Source organism: Sinocyclocheilus rhinocerous, unplaced genomic scaffold (genome assembly GCF_001515625.1).
Source record: "Sinocyclocheilus rhinocerous isolate Xijiao unplaced genomic scaffold, SAMN03320098_v1.1 scaffold909, whole genome shotgun sequence".
NCBI classification, from domain to species: Eukaryota; Metazoa; Chordata; class Actinopteri; order Cypriniformes; family Cyprinidae; genus Sinocyclocheilus; species Sinocyclocheilus rhinocerous.
The window spans coordinates 354746-367332 of NW_015666359.1; the positions used below are offsets into that span (position 1 = coordinate 354746).

The 12587-nt window shown below is 38.2% G+C and overlaps 1 protein-coding gene across 1 annotated transcript in view; it reads right to left on the reverse strand.

Moving 5' to 3' along the window:
- Window positions 1-12587, reverse strand: part of LOC107732235 (MAP/microtubule affinity-regulating kinase 1) — a 65560-nt gene that overhangs the window by 990 nt on the left and 51983 nt on the right. The window lies entirely within an intron of this gene.

Consider the following 12587-nt stretch of genomic DNA (forward strand, 5'->3'; position numbering starts at 1 on the left):
AGGCATGACGAAGCGGATATCATCCTCTTTTGGAAGACCAAATAAAGTAGTTTCGCTTTCACAACGAAACACGCAGCGTCTCCACGACATGACGGTGGCAGCTACAATAAAGTTACGCCTTCTTTCTTTGCGTGAACATTTGGGCGGCTTTATGCAAATCTTCCCAGATCGTGATGTAGGTATGTGGGGGCGTGTTAGAACGAGCCGTTTTAGGGGGGCGTGGCTGACTCTTAACTTTTATAAAGAATATCTCTTTGGATTTGAGACTTTAGTCTTTGCAACTTTACAGATCTTCTTTATGCACCAAGAGCTTGTAACACTCCAAAGAGAAAGGAAAAATTGAAATCGCATCATATGACCCCTTTAAAGGTGATTTTCTCAATATTTTGATTTTTTTGCACCCTCAGATTCCAGATTTTCAAATAGTTGTATCTCAAGCCAAATATTGTCCTATCCTAACAAACCATACATCAATGGAAAGCTTATTTATTCAGCTTTCATATGATGTATAAATCTCAATTTTGAAAAATTGACAATTAAGACAGGTTTTGTGGTCCAGGGTCACATATATAATGAACAACACATTATAGAGCATTGTTTTATGCACTAATAATGTTATTGTTATTGGAGGCAGCTATTTGCACTAAGTGCAAATAACTACAGTCAGGTCCGGAAGTATTCAGAGTTTTTGTGCTTTTGCCTTTATACACCACTACAATGGATTTGGAATAAAGCAATCAAGATGTGACTGAAGTGCAGACTTTTAGCTTTATTTTAAGAGGTTCCACAAAAACATGACATTTACCATTTAGGAGTTACAGACATTTTAAGCAAAGTGCCTCCATTTTCAGGGGCTCCATAGTATTTGGACAGTTGACTAAGAAGAGGTTAATTGTCCATTCCCTCGTTACTTCAAGACAAATTAAGCAGATAAAAGAGTCGATTTGAGGTATCAAATTGGCATTTGGAAGCTGTTTGACTGGTGCTACCAATATGAAGTCCAAGGAGATCTCGATGAAAGTGAAGGAGGCCATCATTAAGCTGAAAAACAACATTAATCTATAAGAGAGATAGCAAAAACCTTAGGTGTGGCCAGACCAACGGTTGGCTACGTTCTTAAGAAGAAAGCAAGCCCTGGTGAGCTCAACAACATCAGACCACGGAAGACAACTAAAGTGGATGATCGCAGAATCCTTTCCTTGGTGAAGACAAACCCCTTCAATATCGTCAACAGAAATCAAGAATACTCTGGAGGAGGTAGGCACATCATTGCCAAATCTACAATCAAGAGACGCCTCCATGAATGCAAATACAGAGGGTTTACAACAAGGTGCAAACCACTGGTAACATTCAAGAACAGGAAAGCAAGATTAGACTTTGCCAGAAAACATCTAAAAAGCCTCCCATGTTCTGGAATAAGGTTCTTTGGACTGATGAAACCAAGATTAACTTGTACCGAACTGATGGGAAGAGAAAAGTATGGTGAAAGAGAGGAACAGCTCACGATCCAAAGCACACCACATCAAGTGTCAAACATGGTGTCATGGCATGGGCACGTATGGCTGCCAATGGAACGGACTCACTGCTGTTTATTGCTGACAGAAGTAGCAGGATGAATTCTGAGCTCTTTAAGGCTATACGCTCTGCTCACATTCAGCCAATGCTACAAAACTGATAGGATGCAGCTTTCACAGTGCAGATGGATAATGACTCTAAACATACCGCGAAAGCAACTCGAGACTTTTTGAAGGCAAAGAAATGGAATATTCTTCAATGGCCGAATCAGTCTCCTGATCTCAATCCAACAGAGCATGCTTTTCAGTTACTGAAGACAAGACTGAAGGCAGAAAGACCTCGAGGTGGCTGCAGTGAAGACCTGGCAAAGCATCTCCAGGGAGGAAACTCAGAATTTGGTGATGTGCATGGGCTCCAGACTACAGGCAGCCATTGGCTGCAAAGGATTTTCATCCGAGTATTAAAATTGTGCTTATATTTACAATTATGTCACTTTGTCCAAATACTATTGAGCCCCTGTAAATGGAGGTACTTTGATTAAAAGTCTGCACTTCAATCACATCTTGATTGTTTTATTTAAAATCCACTGTAGTGGTGTATAAAGGCAAAAGAACAAAAACTCGGAGGTACTTTGCTTAAAATGGCTGTAACTCCTAAATGGTAAATCTCATGTTTTTGTGGAACCTCTTAAAATAAAGCTAAAAGTCTGCACTTCAATCACATCTTGATTGTTTTATTTAAAATCCACTGTAGTGGTGTATAAAGGCAAAAGAACAAAAACTCAGTCAGTGTCTGAATACTTCCGGACCTATTTTAAAATAACAGGATTTTCTGCGATTTATACTACTTATCGCAAATAGTGGCAATTATCTGCACCTTAGTAGTGTAGTACATTATAAAACAGTATGCAATAATAACGTATTGAGTGTAAATGATAATTTTAATTCAAATTATTAAATCCTACCTGATTCTTTATTTTATTTGTACTTAACTTTTCGATTATTTCCTTCTTTTTTATTGAAAATAAATGCCTTTCCGAAGTGATATGCGATTTGAAAAAAGAAAAAAAAAAAGTTCGGCAGAAGGTGGATTCGAACTTGGGTCGATCGTGTCAAAAGACCACGGCACTAGCAATACCACCTACGAGACTGGAGCGGTTTTATGGCGCTTTTTCACTGCGTGGTATGACTCGGCTCGGCACGGCTCGGCTCGGTTTGCGTACCCAGTGGAAAACCCCCCAAAAGTGAACCGTACCGAGCCGTACCATGCAGTGGAAAAGCGCCATAAGATGATCGTCTTTTGTAGTGTTGAGTAGCCCAATCACACGTCTGTGGGCGGAGTTAGTGTAAATAGCTTCTGCCAACAAGGCGGGCTATTTAGTGTAAATAGACACTCCGTATTGTTATAGTTATCGTTATAGTTGCGAACAGGTTTTTAAAGGCTGTTCACACCAAGGATAACATCTATACATTTTTAATAATCGTTTAATGAGAATAGTGAAATCCACACTACAGCTATAGCAGTAGATATATCATCTCACAGATGAACGATACTATTGAAATCACTTTCAGAACAATTTTTCCAATTGTTTTTCCAACCATTAAAACAATGACAGCCAATTAGAATCCATCTTTTAAAGATCTTCAGCACTTACTGTGCCAAAACTTCAGAGCTCACTTAAACAATTCTATCAAAGCTGGTTTGTACACTAATATAGTTAGTATTATGATTTCATTATTGGTGTGAAGACTTTTAAGGGCCATTCACATCAAATATGATCATTATAATTATAGTTTTAACAATTGTTAAAATTCAGAGAATAGCAATGTCCACACTACAACTACAACAATAAGGACAGAGGAACGATATCATTGTAATCACTTTCAGAACGATTTTCCAACTAATGAATAATAAAAACATTGACAGCCAATCAGAATCCATTCAACTTTAAAGCACTTGAGCTTTTAAAGAGGCAGACGACAAAACTGCAGTAGGCACTTATAATAAACAATTTGATCAAATGTTGGTTTGTGCGCTAATTTAGTTATCATTGTGATTATTATTATCAGTGTGAAAAGACCTTTAAGGGCCGTTCACATCAAATATGATAATTATAACTACAAAGTTTTAATAATCACTCTAATTCTATGAGAATAGCAATGTCCACACTACAGCTATAACGATAACGACTAAATAGGACAGTATTGTTGGAATTACTTTCAGAACAATTTTTCTAACCGAAGAAAACATTGACAGCCAATCAGAATTCATCCTTAAAAGTTGGCAGACGACAAAACTGCAGTACGTGAGACGTGGACAGTAGTGAAGTACTTTTACTTTACTCAAGTAAATTTAAAAAGTATCTGTACTTTATCAGTGTTTTTCTTTAGAGAACGTTTACTTCAATACATTCCAAAGCATAATGTCGTACTTTTTACTGCACTACATTTCATAAATAATTTTTTTTTTTTTTGTACTTTTTTACCTTTAACACTTAAGAACATTAAAAAAAGTAGCACTTTCTTGTACTCAAGTAAAACTTTGAATTATTTTTACTCGAGTAAAAGTAAGAAAGTACTAGATTTTTAATGTAATTAAGTATTAAATGCTATTTAATATGAAATGTAGTGCAGTAAAAAGTACAATATTATGCTTTGGAATGTTGTGAAGTAAAAGTTTTCTAAAGAAAAACACTGATAAAGTACACACTTGAAAAATGCACTTTTAGGGCAGAGTAAAAATACTTCACTACTGTCTGCCTCGGAGTGCGCACTTAAAATAAACAAATTTAATTGCATGTTGGTTTGTACGTTATAGTTATCGTTATGATCGTTGTTAGTGTGAACAGACTTTTAAGGGCCGCTCACACCAAGCACGATAATTATACCTATAAAGTTTTAATAATTATTACAATTTTCTATTAATAGCAAAGTCCTCCTCACAAATACATACTGATAACACAAAGGAACAATATGGTCGAAACACTTTCAAGAGTGATTTTTTTGGTCAATCAGAATCTCCTTGAATTAAAGAGGTTCAGCCAGACAACATAACTGCATTGTGCACTTATAATAAACAGAATATTACCATCCATTGTGTGGATGCGAATAAATGTGACCCTGGACCTCAAAACTAGTCTTAAGTGTCAATTTTTCGAAATTGAGATTTATACAAAGCTGAATAAATAAGCTTTCCATTGATGTATGGTTTGTTAGGATTGCACAATAATCTTGAAAATCTGGAATCTGAGGGTGCAAAAAAATCAAAATATTGAGAAAATCATCTTTAAAGTTGTCCAAATGAAGTTCTTAGCAATGCATATTACTAATCAAACATTAAGTTTTGATATATTTACGATAGGAAATTTACAAAATATCTTCATGGAACATGATCTTTACTTAATATCCTAATGATTTTTGGCATAAAAGAAAAATCTATAATTTTGACCCATATAATGTATTGTTGGTTATTGCTACAAATATACCCCAGCGACTTAAGACTGCTTTTGTGCTCCAGGGTCACATATTGTTATAGTCATCTGAATATTTATTGATTTTGGTGTAAATGGGCCTTTTTTGGAGCAACCTTACAAAACCAATAAGGTGCGTGGTAAAAAAAATCTGTGGCCAATAAAGCTAAAACAAAACATACAGTACATTAGACCCACAATTATATTTTGTATATATAGTAAAATTGGTTGCTATTATACATCTGCGGGATGATGTTGGATGTCTGTTTTTGCTTATTTGAGTTAAGATATTTCAGTATCAGTGCATCCTAATTTAACTGGACTGCGAAATGAGCAAGGTTGTTTAGAGGGTTGAAATCTGTGTTAGAAAGACAGAAGACGACTCTCAATGATTAGAAAACATGCAAAATACACCAAACAATCAGAAATCTCACACAGATACTGTACATTGGTTATCTGAACCATTTAAATCAACACAGACTCTTGTCGACTGACCTGAAGGGGCAACAACAAATACCCCACAAGCAACAATCTCACATAAGACAGAGGATCTATAAAAACCTCACCTCAAACTGTACGGCCGACCGTGAGCCTCTCCTTCACTGGGTACCCTTGGGAAATATCAGAGGTCATATTGAGAAAACAGTGGACAGCTAAACTCTGAACCATAGATTAGTACAAGTCTGCATTTCTAATAGTAACAAGACAACAGTTTCTAGGCAATCGTAAACTGCTTATAGTTTAGTCCTGTTCACACCAAGAATGATAGCTATAACGATAACCATATTAGCATTCACACCAACAAATGGTAACGTGCTGTTTATTATAAGCGCGCCGCAGTTATGTTTTCCGCCGTTTTAAATGCTTGAGTGCCTGTAAGTCTGGTGGACTTTGATGGGATGTTAAAGTTTTCAATCAATTGGCAGCTTGAAAAAAAAATGCCATTTTTTCCCCAAACCAGTTCAGCGCAAACCCCACCCATAGCCGATTTTACTGGCCAACTCAATAGCTAAGTCCCAATTCAGAGGGTGCATCCTTCGAAGGCCGATTGTGTCACCGTGGTGCGACGAATGCTGTCTAACGATACAAATTCACAAATGTAAGAAAGGAAAAAAAAAAAAAACTTTAAAGCTGTTTACTGTTGAAATCCTACTGAGATGTGATTTTTACTCATGTACAGAAATGGACTAAGGTGAACATATTTAGACAGGTTGTGAACCCCGTTTAGTTTTAAGACTGTTGAATATCTTTTTTTAAAAATTTATTCCAGTATAAACACTAGATAAAAAAGTTCATCAAGACAAACTTTAGGTTGGCTTGAGAAAGCCTAGCCTGAAAGTTTAAAGCAGTTGTAAATGCCTGAAGTTTGAAAATTTAGATAGATTAGATAAATGTTGATAACATGTTTTTAGCATGATTAATAAGTGACTAGCATGTTGCTAGCATGTTGCTAAGCATGATTAATAAGTGACTAGCATGTTGCTAGCATGATTAGCAAGTTACTAGCATGTCGCTAGCATGTTTCTAGCATGTTGTTAGCATGATTAGCCTGTTTCTACCGTGATTAGCATTTTACTAACGTGTTGCTAGTATGTTGCTAACATGATTAGCAAGTGACTAGCATGTCGCTAGCATGACTAGCAAGTGACTAGCATGATTAGCAAAATTACTAGCATGTCGCTAGCATGTTTCTAACATGATTAGCATGCTGTTAGCATGATTAGCAAGTTACTAACATGTTGTTAGCATGTTTCTAGCATGATTAGCATGCTACTAGCATGTTGCTGGCATGGTTAGCAAGTTACTAGCATGTTTCTAACATGATTAGCATGTTTATAGCATGATTAACATGTCTCTAAGATAGATAGATAGATAGATAGATGAGTTTGAATGAGTTTAAATGGGTTAGAAATAGTACATAGAAGGCAAGTCTGATTGAGTCTAATGGGCTTCAGTGTGTTTAGATTTGAATTTTGACAGTTGGAGTTTGACGGAATGTTCAGATGAGCCAAGACTTTTCAATGTAAGTCTATGGGATTTTTATGATTTTTAATCTTCATTTTTATGAAAACCATAAGTCGGATCAGTCTGAAAAGATAAAGCACACTAAGTCAGATCAGTCTGAAGAGCTGGGCTGGGTTTGGTGGTTCTAGCTTGAAAGCTCTAGGAGGAGTAGCGTTCAGAAATTTAGTCTAAGAAGAATAATAATAAAAAGCTTAAGTAGCAGATCAGTAGGTTGGCTTTCTCAAGTCAACCTAATTACTGCCGCTCGTCACCTGCAGCTGTCACAGTTGCTAGTTAACAAAATCAATCCTAGACCGTCCCGTATATTAATGTTCGGTCCGACCTTCACAGCCTTCAAAGTCTGTGTCCTTCGAAGGATGCAGCCTTTGAATTCTGATCACGGCAAACAGTAATGCTATCTATCAGGATGTCTTCCCAACACTACACTGAGGTTCAGGTTAAAGGTAGGGTAGGTGATTTGGTTCAAAAACATTTTTTCTTACGCTGGTTGAAAATCTCTTCACATCCCGATAGCAATCAATAAGTTAAGTGGTCTAAATGTATTTTATATAATCTGTGGAAGGCATAGGACCATAAAATGTTCCCTTGGTTGAGGGCTACTATAGGCTGTCCTACCTGCCTATGTATGTATGCATCAACGTATGTATTTGCATACCTTCACGCTCCCTGTTCGCACAGACATTATACCTCATCAGCGCGTTGATTGCGCTATTGCAGACCGTGCGAGAATGGACGGCGCTATTATTGTAATATTAAGCACTGTACGGCAATGTTTTGTCACCGGTGAATGAGACATGAGGTAATCTGACAGCGTTGCATGTGTTTTGGAGGCGTGGCTTTGGAGAGTGATTTTGCAGGGAGGGTGGGATCTTATGCTTTCAATGCTGACCTCTCCGAAATCGCCTACCCTACCTTTAAGGTTAGGAGTTAGTATTTGTTTCAGTGTTTTGTTGGCAATCCGCACAGTGAATAACATTGCCAATGAACTTCACAAACAGCTGGAGGCGGGGTTTGCGCTGAACTGGTTTGTGGACAATTTTTTTTGTAAAAGACTGTCTGAAAATAATTCCAATGACGTAGTTTCTCGGTGGTTATCGTTATAGATCCTAGTGTAGACATCACTATTCTCTTACAATGATTATGGTTATGGTTAATGTTGGGGTTAGCATTTGTTTCAGCATTATCAATACTGCGATGACCAATCAGAATCTTTAGAATTAGCTGAAGGCGGGGTTTGCGCTAAACTGGCTTGTGAAAAAAAACACACAAACAAAAAATCAGTGATTCCAAAGACTATAGAATGCCCAAGACGCGTCACTCGTATGGTTTTGAATGGGGAAAAATGCAACGCTCAATATGGCCGCTCAATCGCAGGAAGCCCCGCCTTCCGAATGAAAGAGCCAATCGCTAATCGTTAAAGTCAGCGCGTCACTGCAGCTGCCGTTAGAAGTCCCGGTTGCTATAGAAACAGTCAGCGCTCTGAGACGTGCTCTTGAGACGTGAGACTGGCTGATCTAGCCTGAGAAATAAGCTTTTTATAACGCTATTTGAGCAAAAGAAACAACATTTATGACACAGTTGTTGTCAGATTTCATTGGTGATTTCAAATATGAAATTTAATCGTAAGCTTAGTGAACATCTGGCCAAAAGTCCATAATAATCTTCCTCCAGTGAAAAAGTCAATCTCCTGTTCTCTCTCACATCAAAATCCACCCACATATTTGTTTAGAGCTTTTTTTATGGACTGATTTTGATTGTAAACGGTGCTTGATTTCTCTCCTGATTCAGACAAGATGACTTTCTCACTGGTGAAAGTGCTAGTATGGATTATGGACTGCCAGAAACAATGGACTGAAGTTAAAAACATCTTGATGGATTTGTTTCTTACAGACACAAACATTTTAATTTCATGTGTTTGTAATAGACGTTAACTGATGGACTGGAGTACTGTGGATTGCTTGTGGATTATTGTGATGTTTTTATCAGCTGTTTGGACTCTCATTCTGATGGCACCCATTCACTGCAGAGCATCCAGTGCTGAGACACTGATGCAATGCTACATTTCTACAAACCTGATGAAGAAATAAACTCACCTACATCTTGGATGGCCTGAGAGTGAGTACATTTTCAGCAAATTTTTATGAACTATTCCTTTAAATGTGTAATTCCTGCATTAGTGTCACCAAATGAAACTGCAAACAGACAGTAGGGGGCAGGTCTGAGAGTGATGTTGATTTCAGCTGCAGCCAGCTGCCTGATCAGCTCACTTTACACAGTGTCCTTCACTGTCTGCAGCACACTCAAGAGTCAATGCAGGCTCAGCACGGAGCGTGAGTTTGTGAGGCTCTCTCTCTTCCACACACACACTCACACTCACACACTCTCTCACACTCACACACTCTCACACACTCTCTCACACTCTCACACACTCTCTCACACACTCTCACACACTCTCTCTCACACTCTCTCTCACACTCTCTCACACACTCTCTCACACTCTCATGATTTCAAATATGAAATTTAATTGTAAGCTTAGTGAACAGCTTTGGAGAATTTGATGTTTCCCCATTCAAAGAGATAGAAGCTGCACTTGCATGCCCGAGAGGCGTTTCCAAGATGGCTGCCCAGTGACATGACTTGTCTTAAAAGGACTTTGGTGATTCCAACAATATTGTAACAGTAGACATCATTATTCTCTGACATGATATTAAAACTTTACCTTTATAGTTATTGTCCTTGATGTGAACGGACCAATACATACTGCTGTTGAAGGTTTCATCATATTGTTTTTTTTTTTAATAAAAGCAAGAAACCATTAGCTGTGTTACAATGATTTTATCACTGCTTCTTGTGCACCTGTGAACATTTCTTAACTCTAGTAAAATCACTGTAAGGAATGGCCTCTTATTTCTTTATTTCATCATTCTGGCTGCATAACAGAAGTCAAAAACTGCCTTATTGTGATTTTGATTGGTGGTGGACAGTGGCAACTGATAAATGTTCTTCTGACCACAGAGATTCATTCCAAAGAGGAAGGGGAACGGGTGCAGGACCACCAGCATTCAACAGATTCAACCAGACTACAGCTAAACACCAGCAGTCTCCACAGGTAACGTCTGAGGGATGGTGGTGACGGATGCACAGATCATTAGTAAGAAACACACGGGTCGACAGGAGTCTGTTTCTGAGGAGAAGGGTGTGAGAGGACACATTTCCACATGTTAGTCAGACGGGAAATATGTCAAACTATCGTCCCCTACCTCGCCGTTCTGAAAGACAGAGTTCTACAACACAAACAAACAAACAAACACAGCATGTTCAAAGCCTGGACCCGAGACCTTTAGGTCAGCCGTGAAATCTGAAGAACACACGAACGAAAGTGAAAATGACCTTACATACTTTATTATGGGAGATTCATTTATCTATAAATACACTATGGATTTATTAAAAACTTAAATTATTGGTTCACCCAAAAATATACATTTACTGAAATGTACTCATACTCAGGCCATCCAAGATTAGGATGAGTTAGTTTCTTCATCAGATCTGTAGCATTGCATCAGTGTCTCAGCAATGGATGCCCTGCAGTGAATGGGTGCCATCAGAATGAGAGTCCAAACATCTGATGAAAACATCACAATAATTCACACCACTCCGGTTTATCAATTAATGTCTTGTGAAGACAAAAGCTGTGTGTTTGTATGAAACAAATACGTCATTAAGATGTTTTAACTTGTCGCTTCTGGCCAAAAGTCCATAATAATCAGAAATAAAAGAAAAAGTCAATCTCCTGTTCTCTCTCACATCAAAATCCACCCACATATTTGTTTAGAGCTTTTTTTATGGACTGATTTTGATTGTAAACGGTGCTTGATTTCTCTCCTGATTCAGACAAGATGACTTTCTCACTGGTGAAAGTGCTAGTATGGATTATGGACTGCCAGAAACAATGGACTGAAGTTAAAAACATCTTGATGGATTTGTTTCTTACAGACACAAACATTTTAATTTCATGTGTTTGTAATAGACGTTAACTGATGGACTGGAGTACTGTGGATTGCTTGTGGATTATTGTGATGTTTTTATCAGCTGTTTGGACTCTCATTCTGATGGCACCCATTCACTGCAGAGCATCCAGTGCTGAGACACTGATGCAATGCTACATTTCTACAAACCTGATGAAGAAATAAACTCACCTACATCTTGGATGGCCTGAGAGTGAGTACATTTTCAGCAAATTTTTATGAACTATTCCTTTAAATGTGTAATTCCTGCATTAGTGTCACCAAATGAAACTGCAAACAGACAGTAGGGGGCAGGTCTGAGAGTGATGTTGATTTCAGCTGCAGCCAGCTGCCTGATCAGCTCACTTTACACAGTGTCCTTCACTGTCTGCAGCACACTCAAGAGTCAATGCAGGCTCAGCACGGAGCGTGAGTTTGTGAGGCTCTCTCTCTTCCACACACACACTCACACTCACACACTCTCTCACACTCACACACTCTCACACACTCTCTCACACTCTCACACACTCTCTCACACACTCTCACACACTCTCCTCACTCACTCACTCACTCACTCACACTCACACACACACCGCAGTGTAGGGCTTTAGCTGTTAAAGAGAGACTTCCTGTGCTACTGGTTTGTAAACAGTGTAAAGAAGTGGTACTCAATCAGGGGGCCGGGGTCCACTAGCGGCCCTCAGCAACCTTTCAAGGGCGCCTCAAGGTGATGTCATTTAAAGTATTAAAATACTTCTAACTTAAATGAGAAGATTTGAATTCTAAAAAACACTATAAAAACAATGCATTAAATGTAGAACTTGTAAACTGATACACAGCAAAGTTTTGGGGGCAGTAAGATGTTTTTGAAATAAGTCTCTTGCGCATCAAAGCCGCATTTATTTGATCAAAAATACAGTAAAAACAGTAATATTGCGAAATATTACTACAACTGAAAATATGCTGATTTGCTGCTCAAGAAACATTTCTGATTATTATCAATGTTAAAAATGTTTTTTTGTTTGTTTGTTTTTTTGCGATTTTTGCTGAAACTGTGATACGCTACACTAAGTTTTGGGTAAGATTTAAATAAAAAAAAAAGAAAGAAAGACAAAAAAAAAAAGATTTTTACTTTTATCCAGCAAAGACACTAGGGATGTAACGATTACCGGTTTGACGATAAATCGTGATAAAAACACCCCACGGTTAGTATTACCGTTTCATATTTTAATTATCACTATAACCGTATTCACAACTGAGGATAAATAAATACTGTCCAGCACAGTGCTCCAGTGTGGGTGCATTTTGCGATAATTTTTTCTGCCGGTGCGACTAAATTTTGTGAGCGGTCGCACTGGCGCGACCACCGCATTGTTTAACTCATAAGCGCTGCATTTCTGTTGCATGTGAGAAACATCAAACGGCAAACGAAACTGAAAGCACAACGAAACCGCGCGACTCTCGTTTGAGCTGCGCAGCGCTTCGAGTGTAGAGCCTGGTTTATACTCGCCGCGTCAGGAGCGCGAAGCTGCGCGCAGCAAAAATTACGCGAATATTGAGGAAACGATGGATGG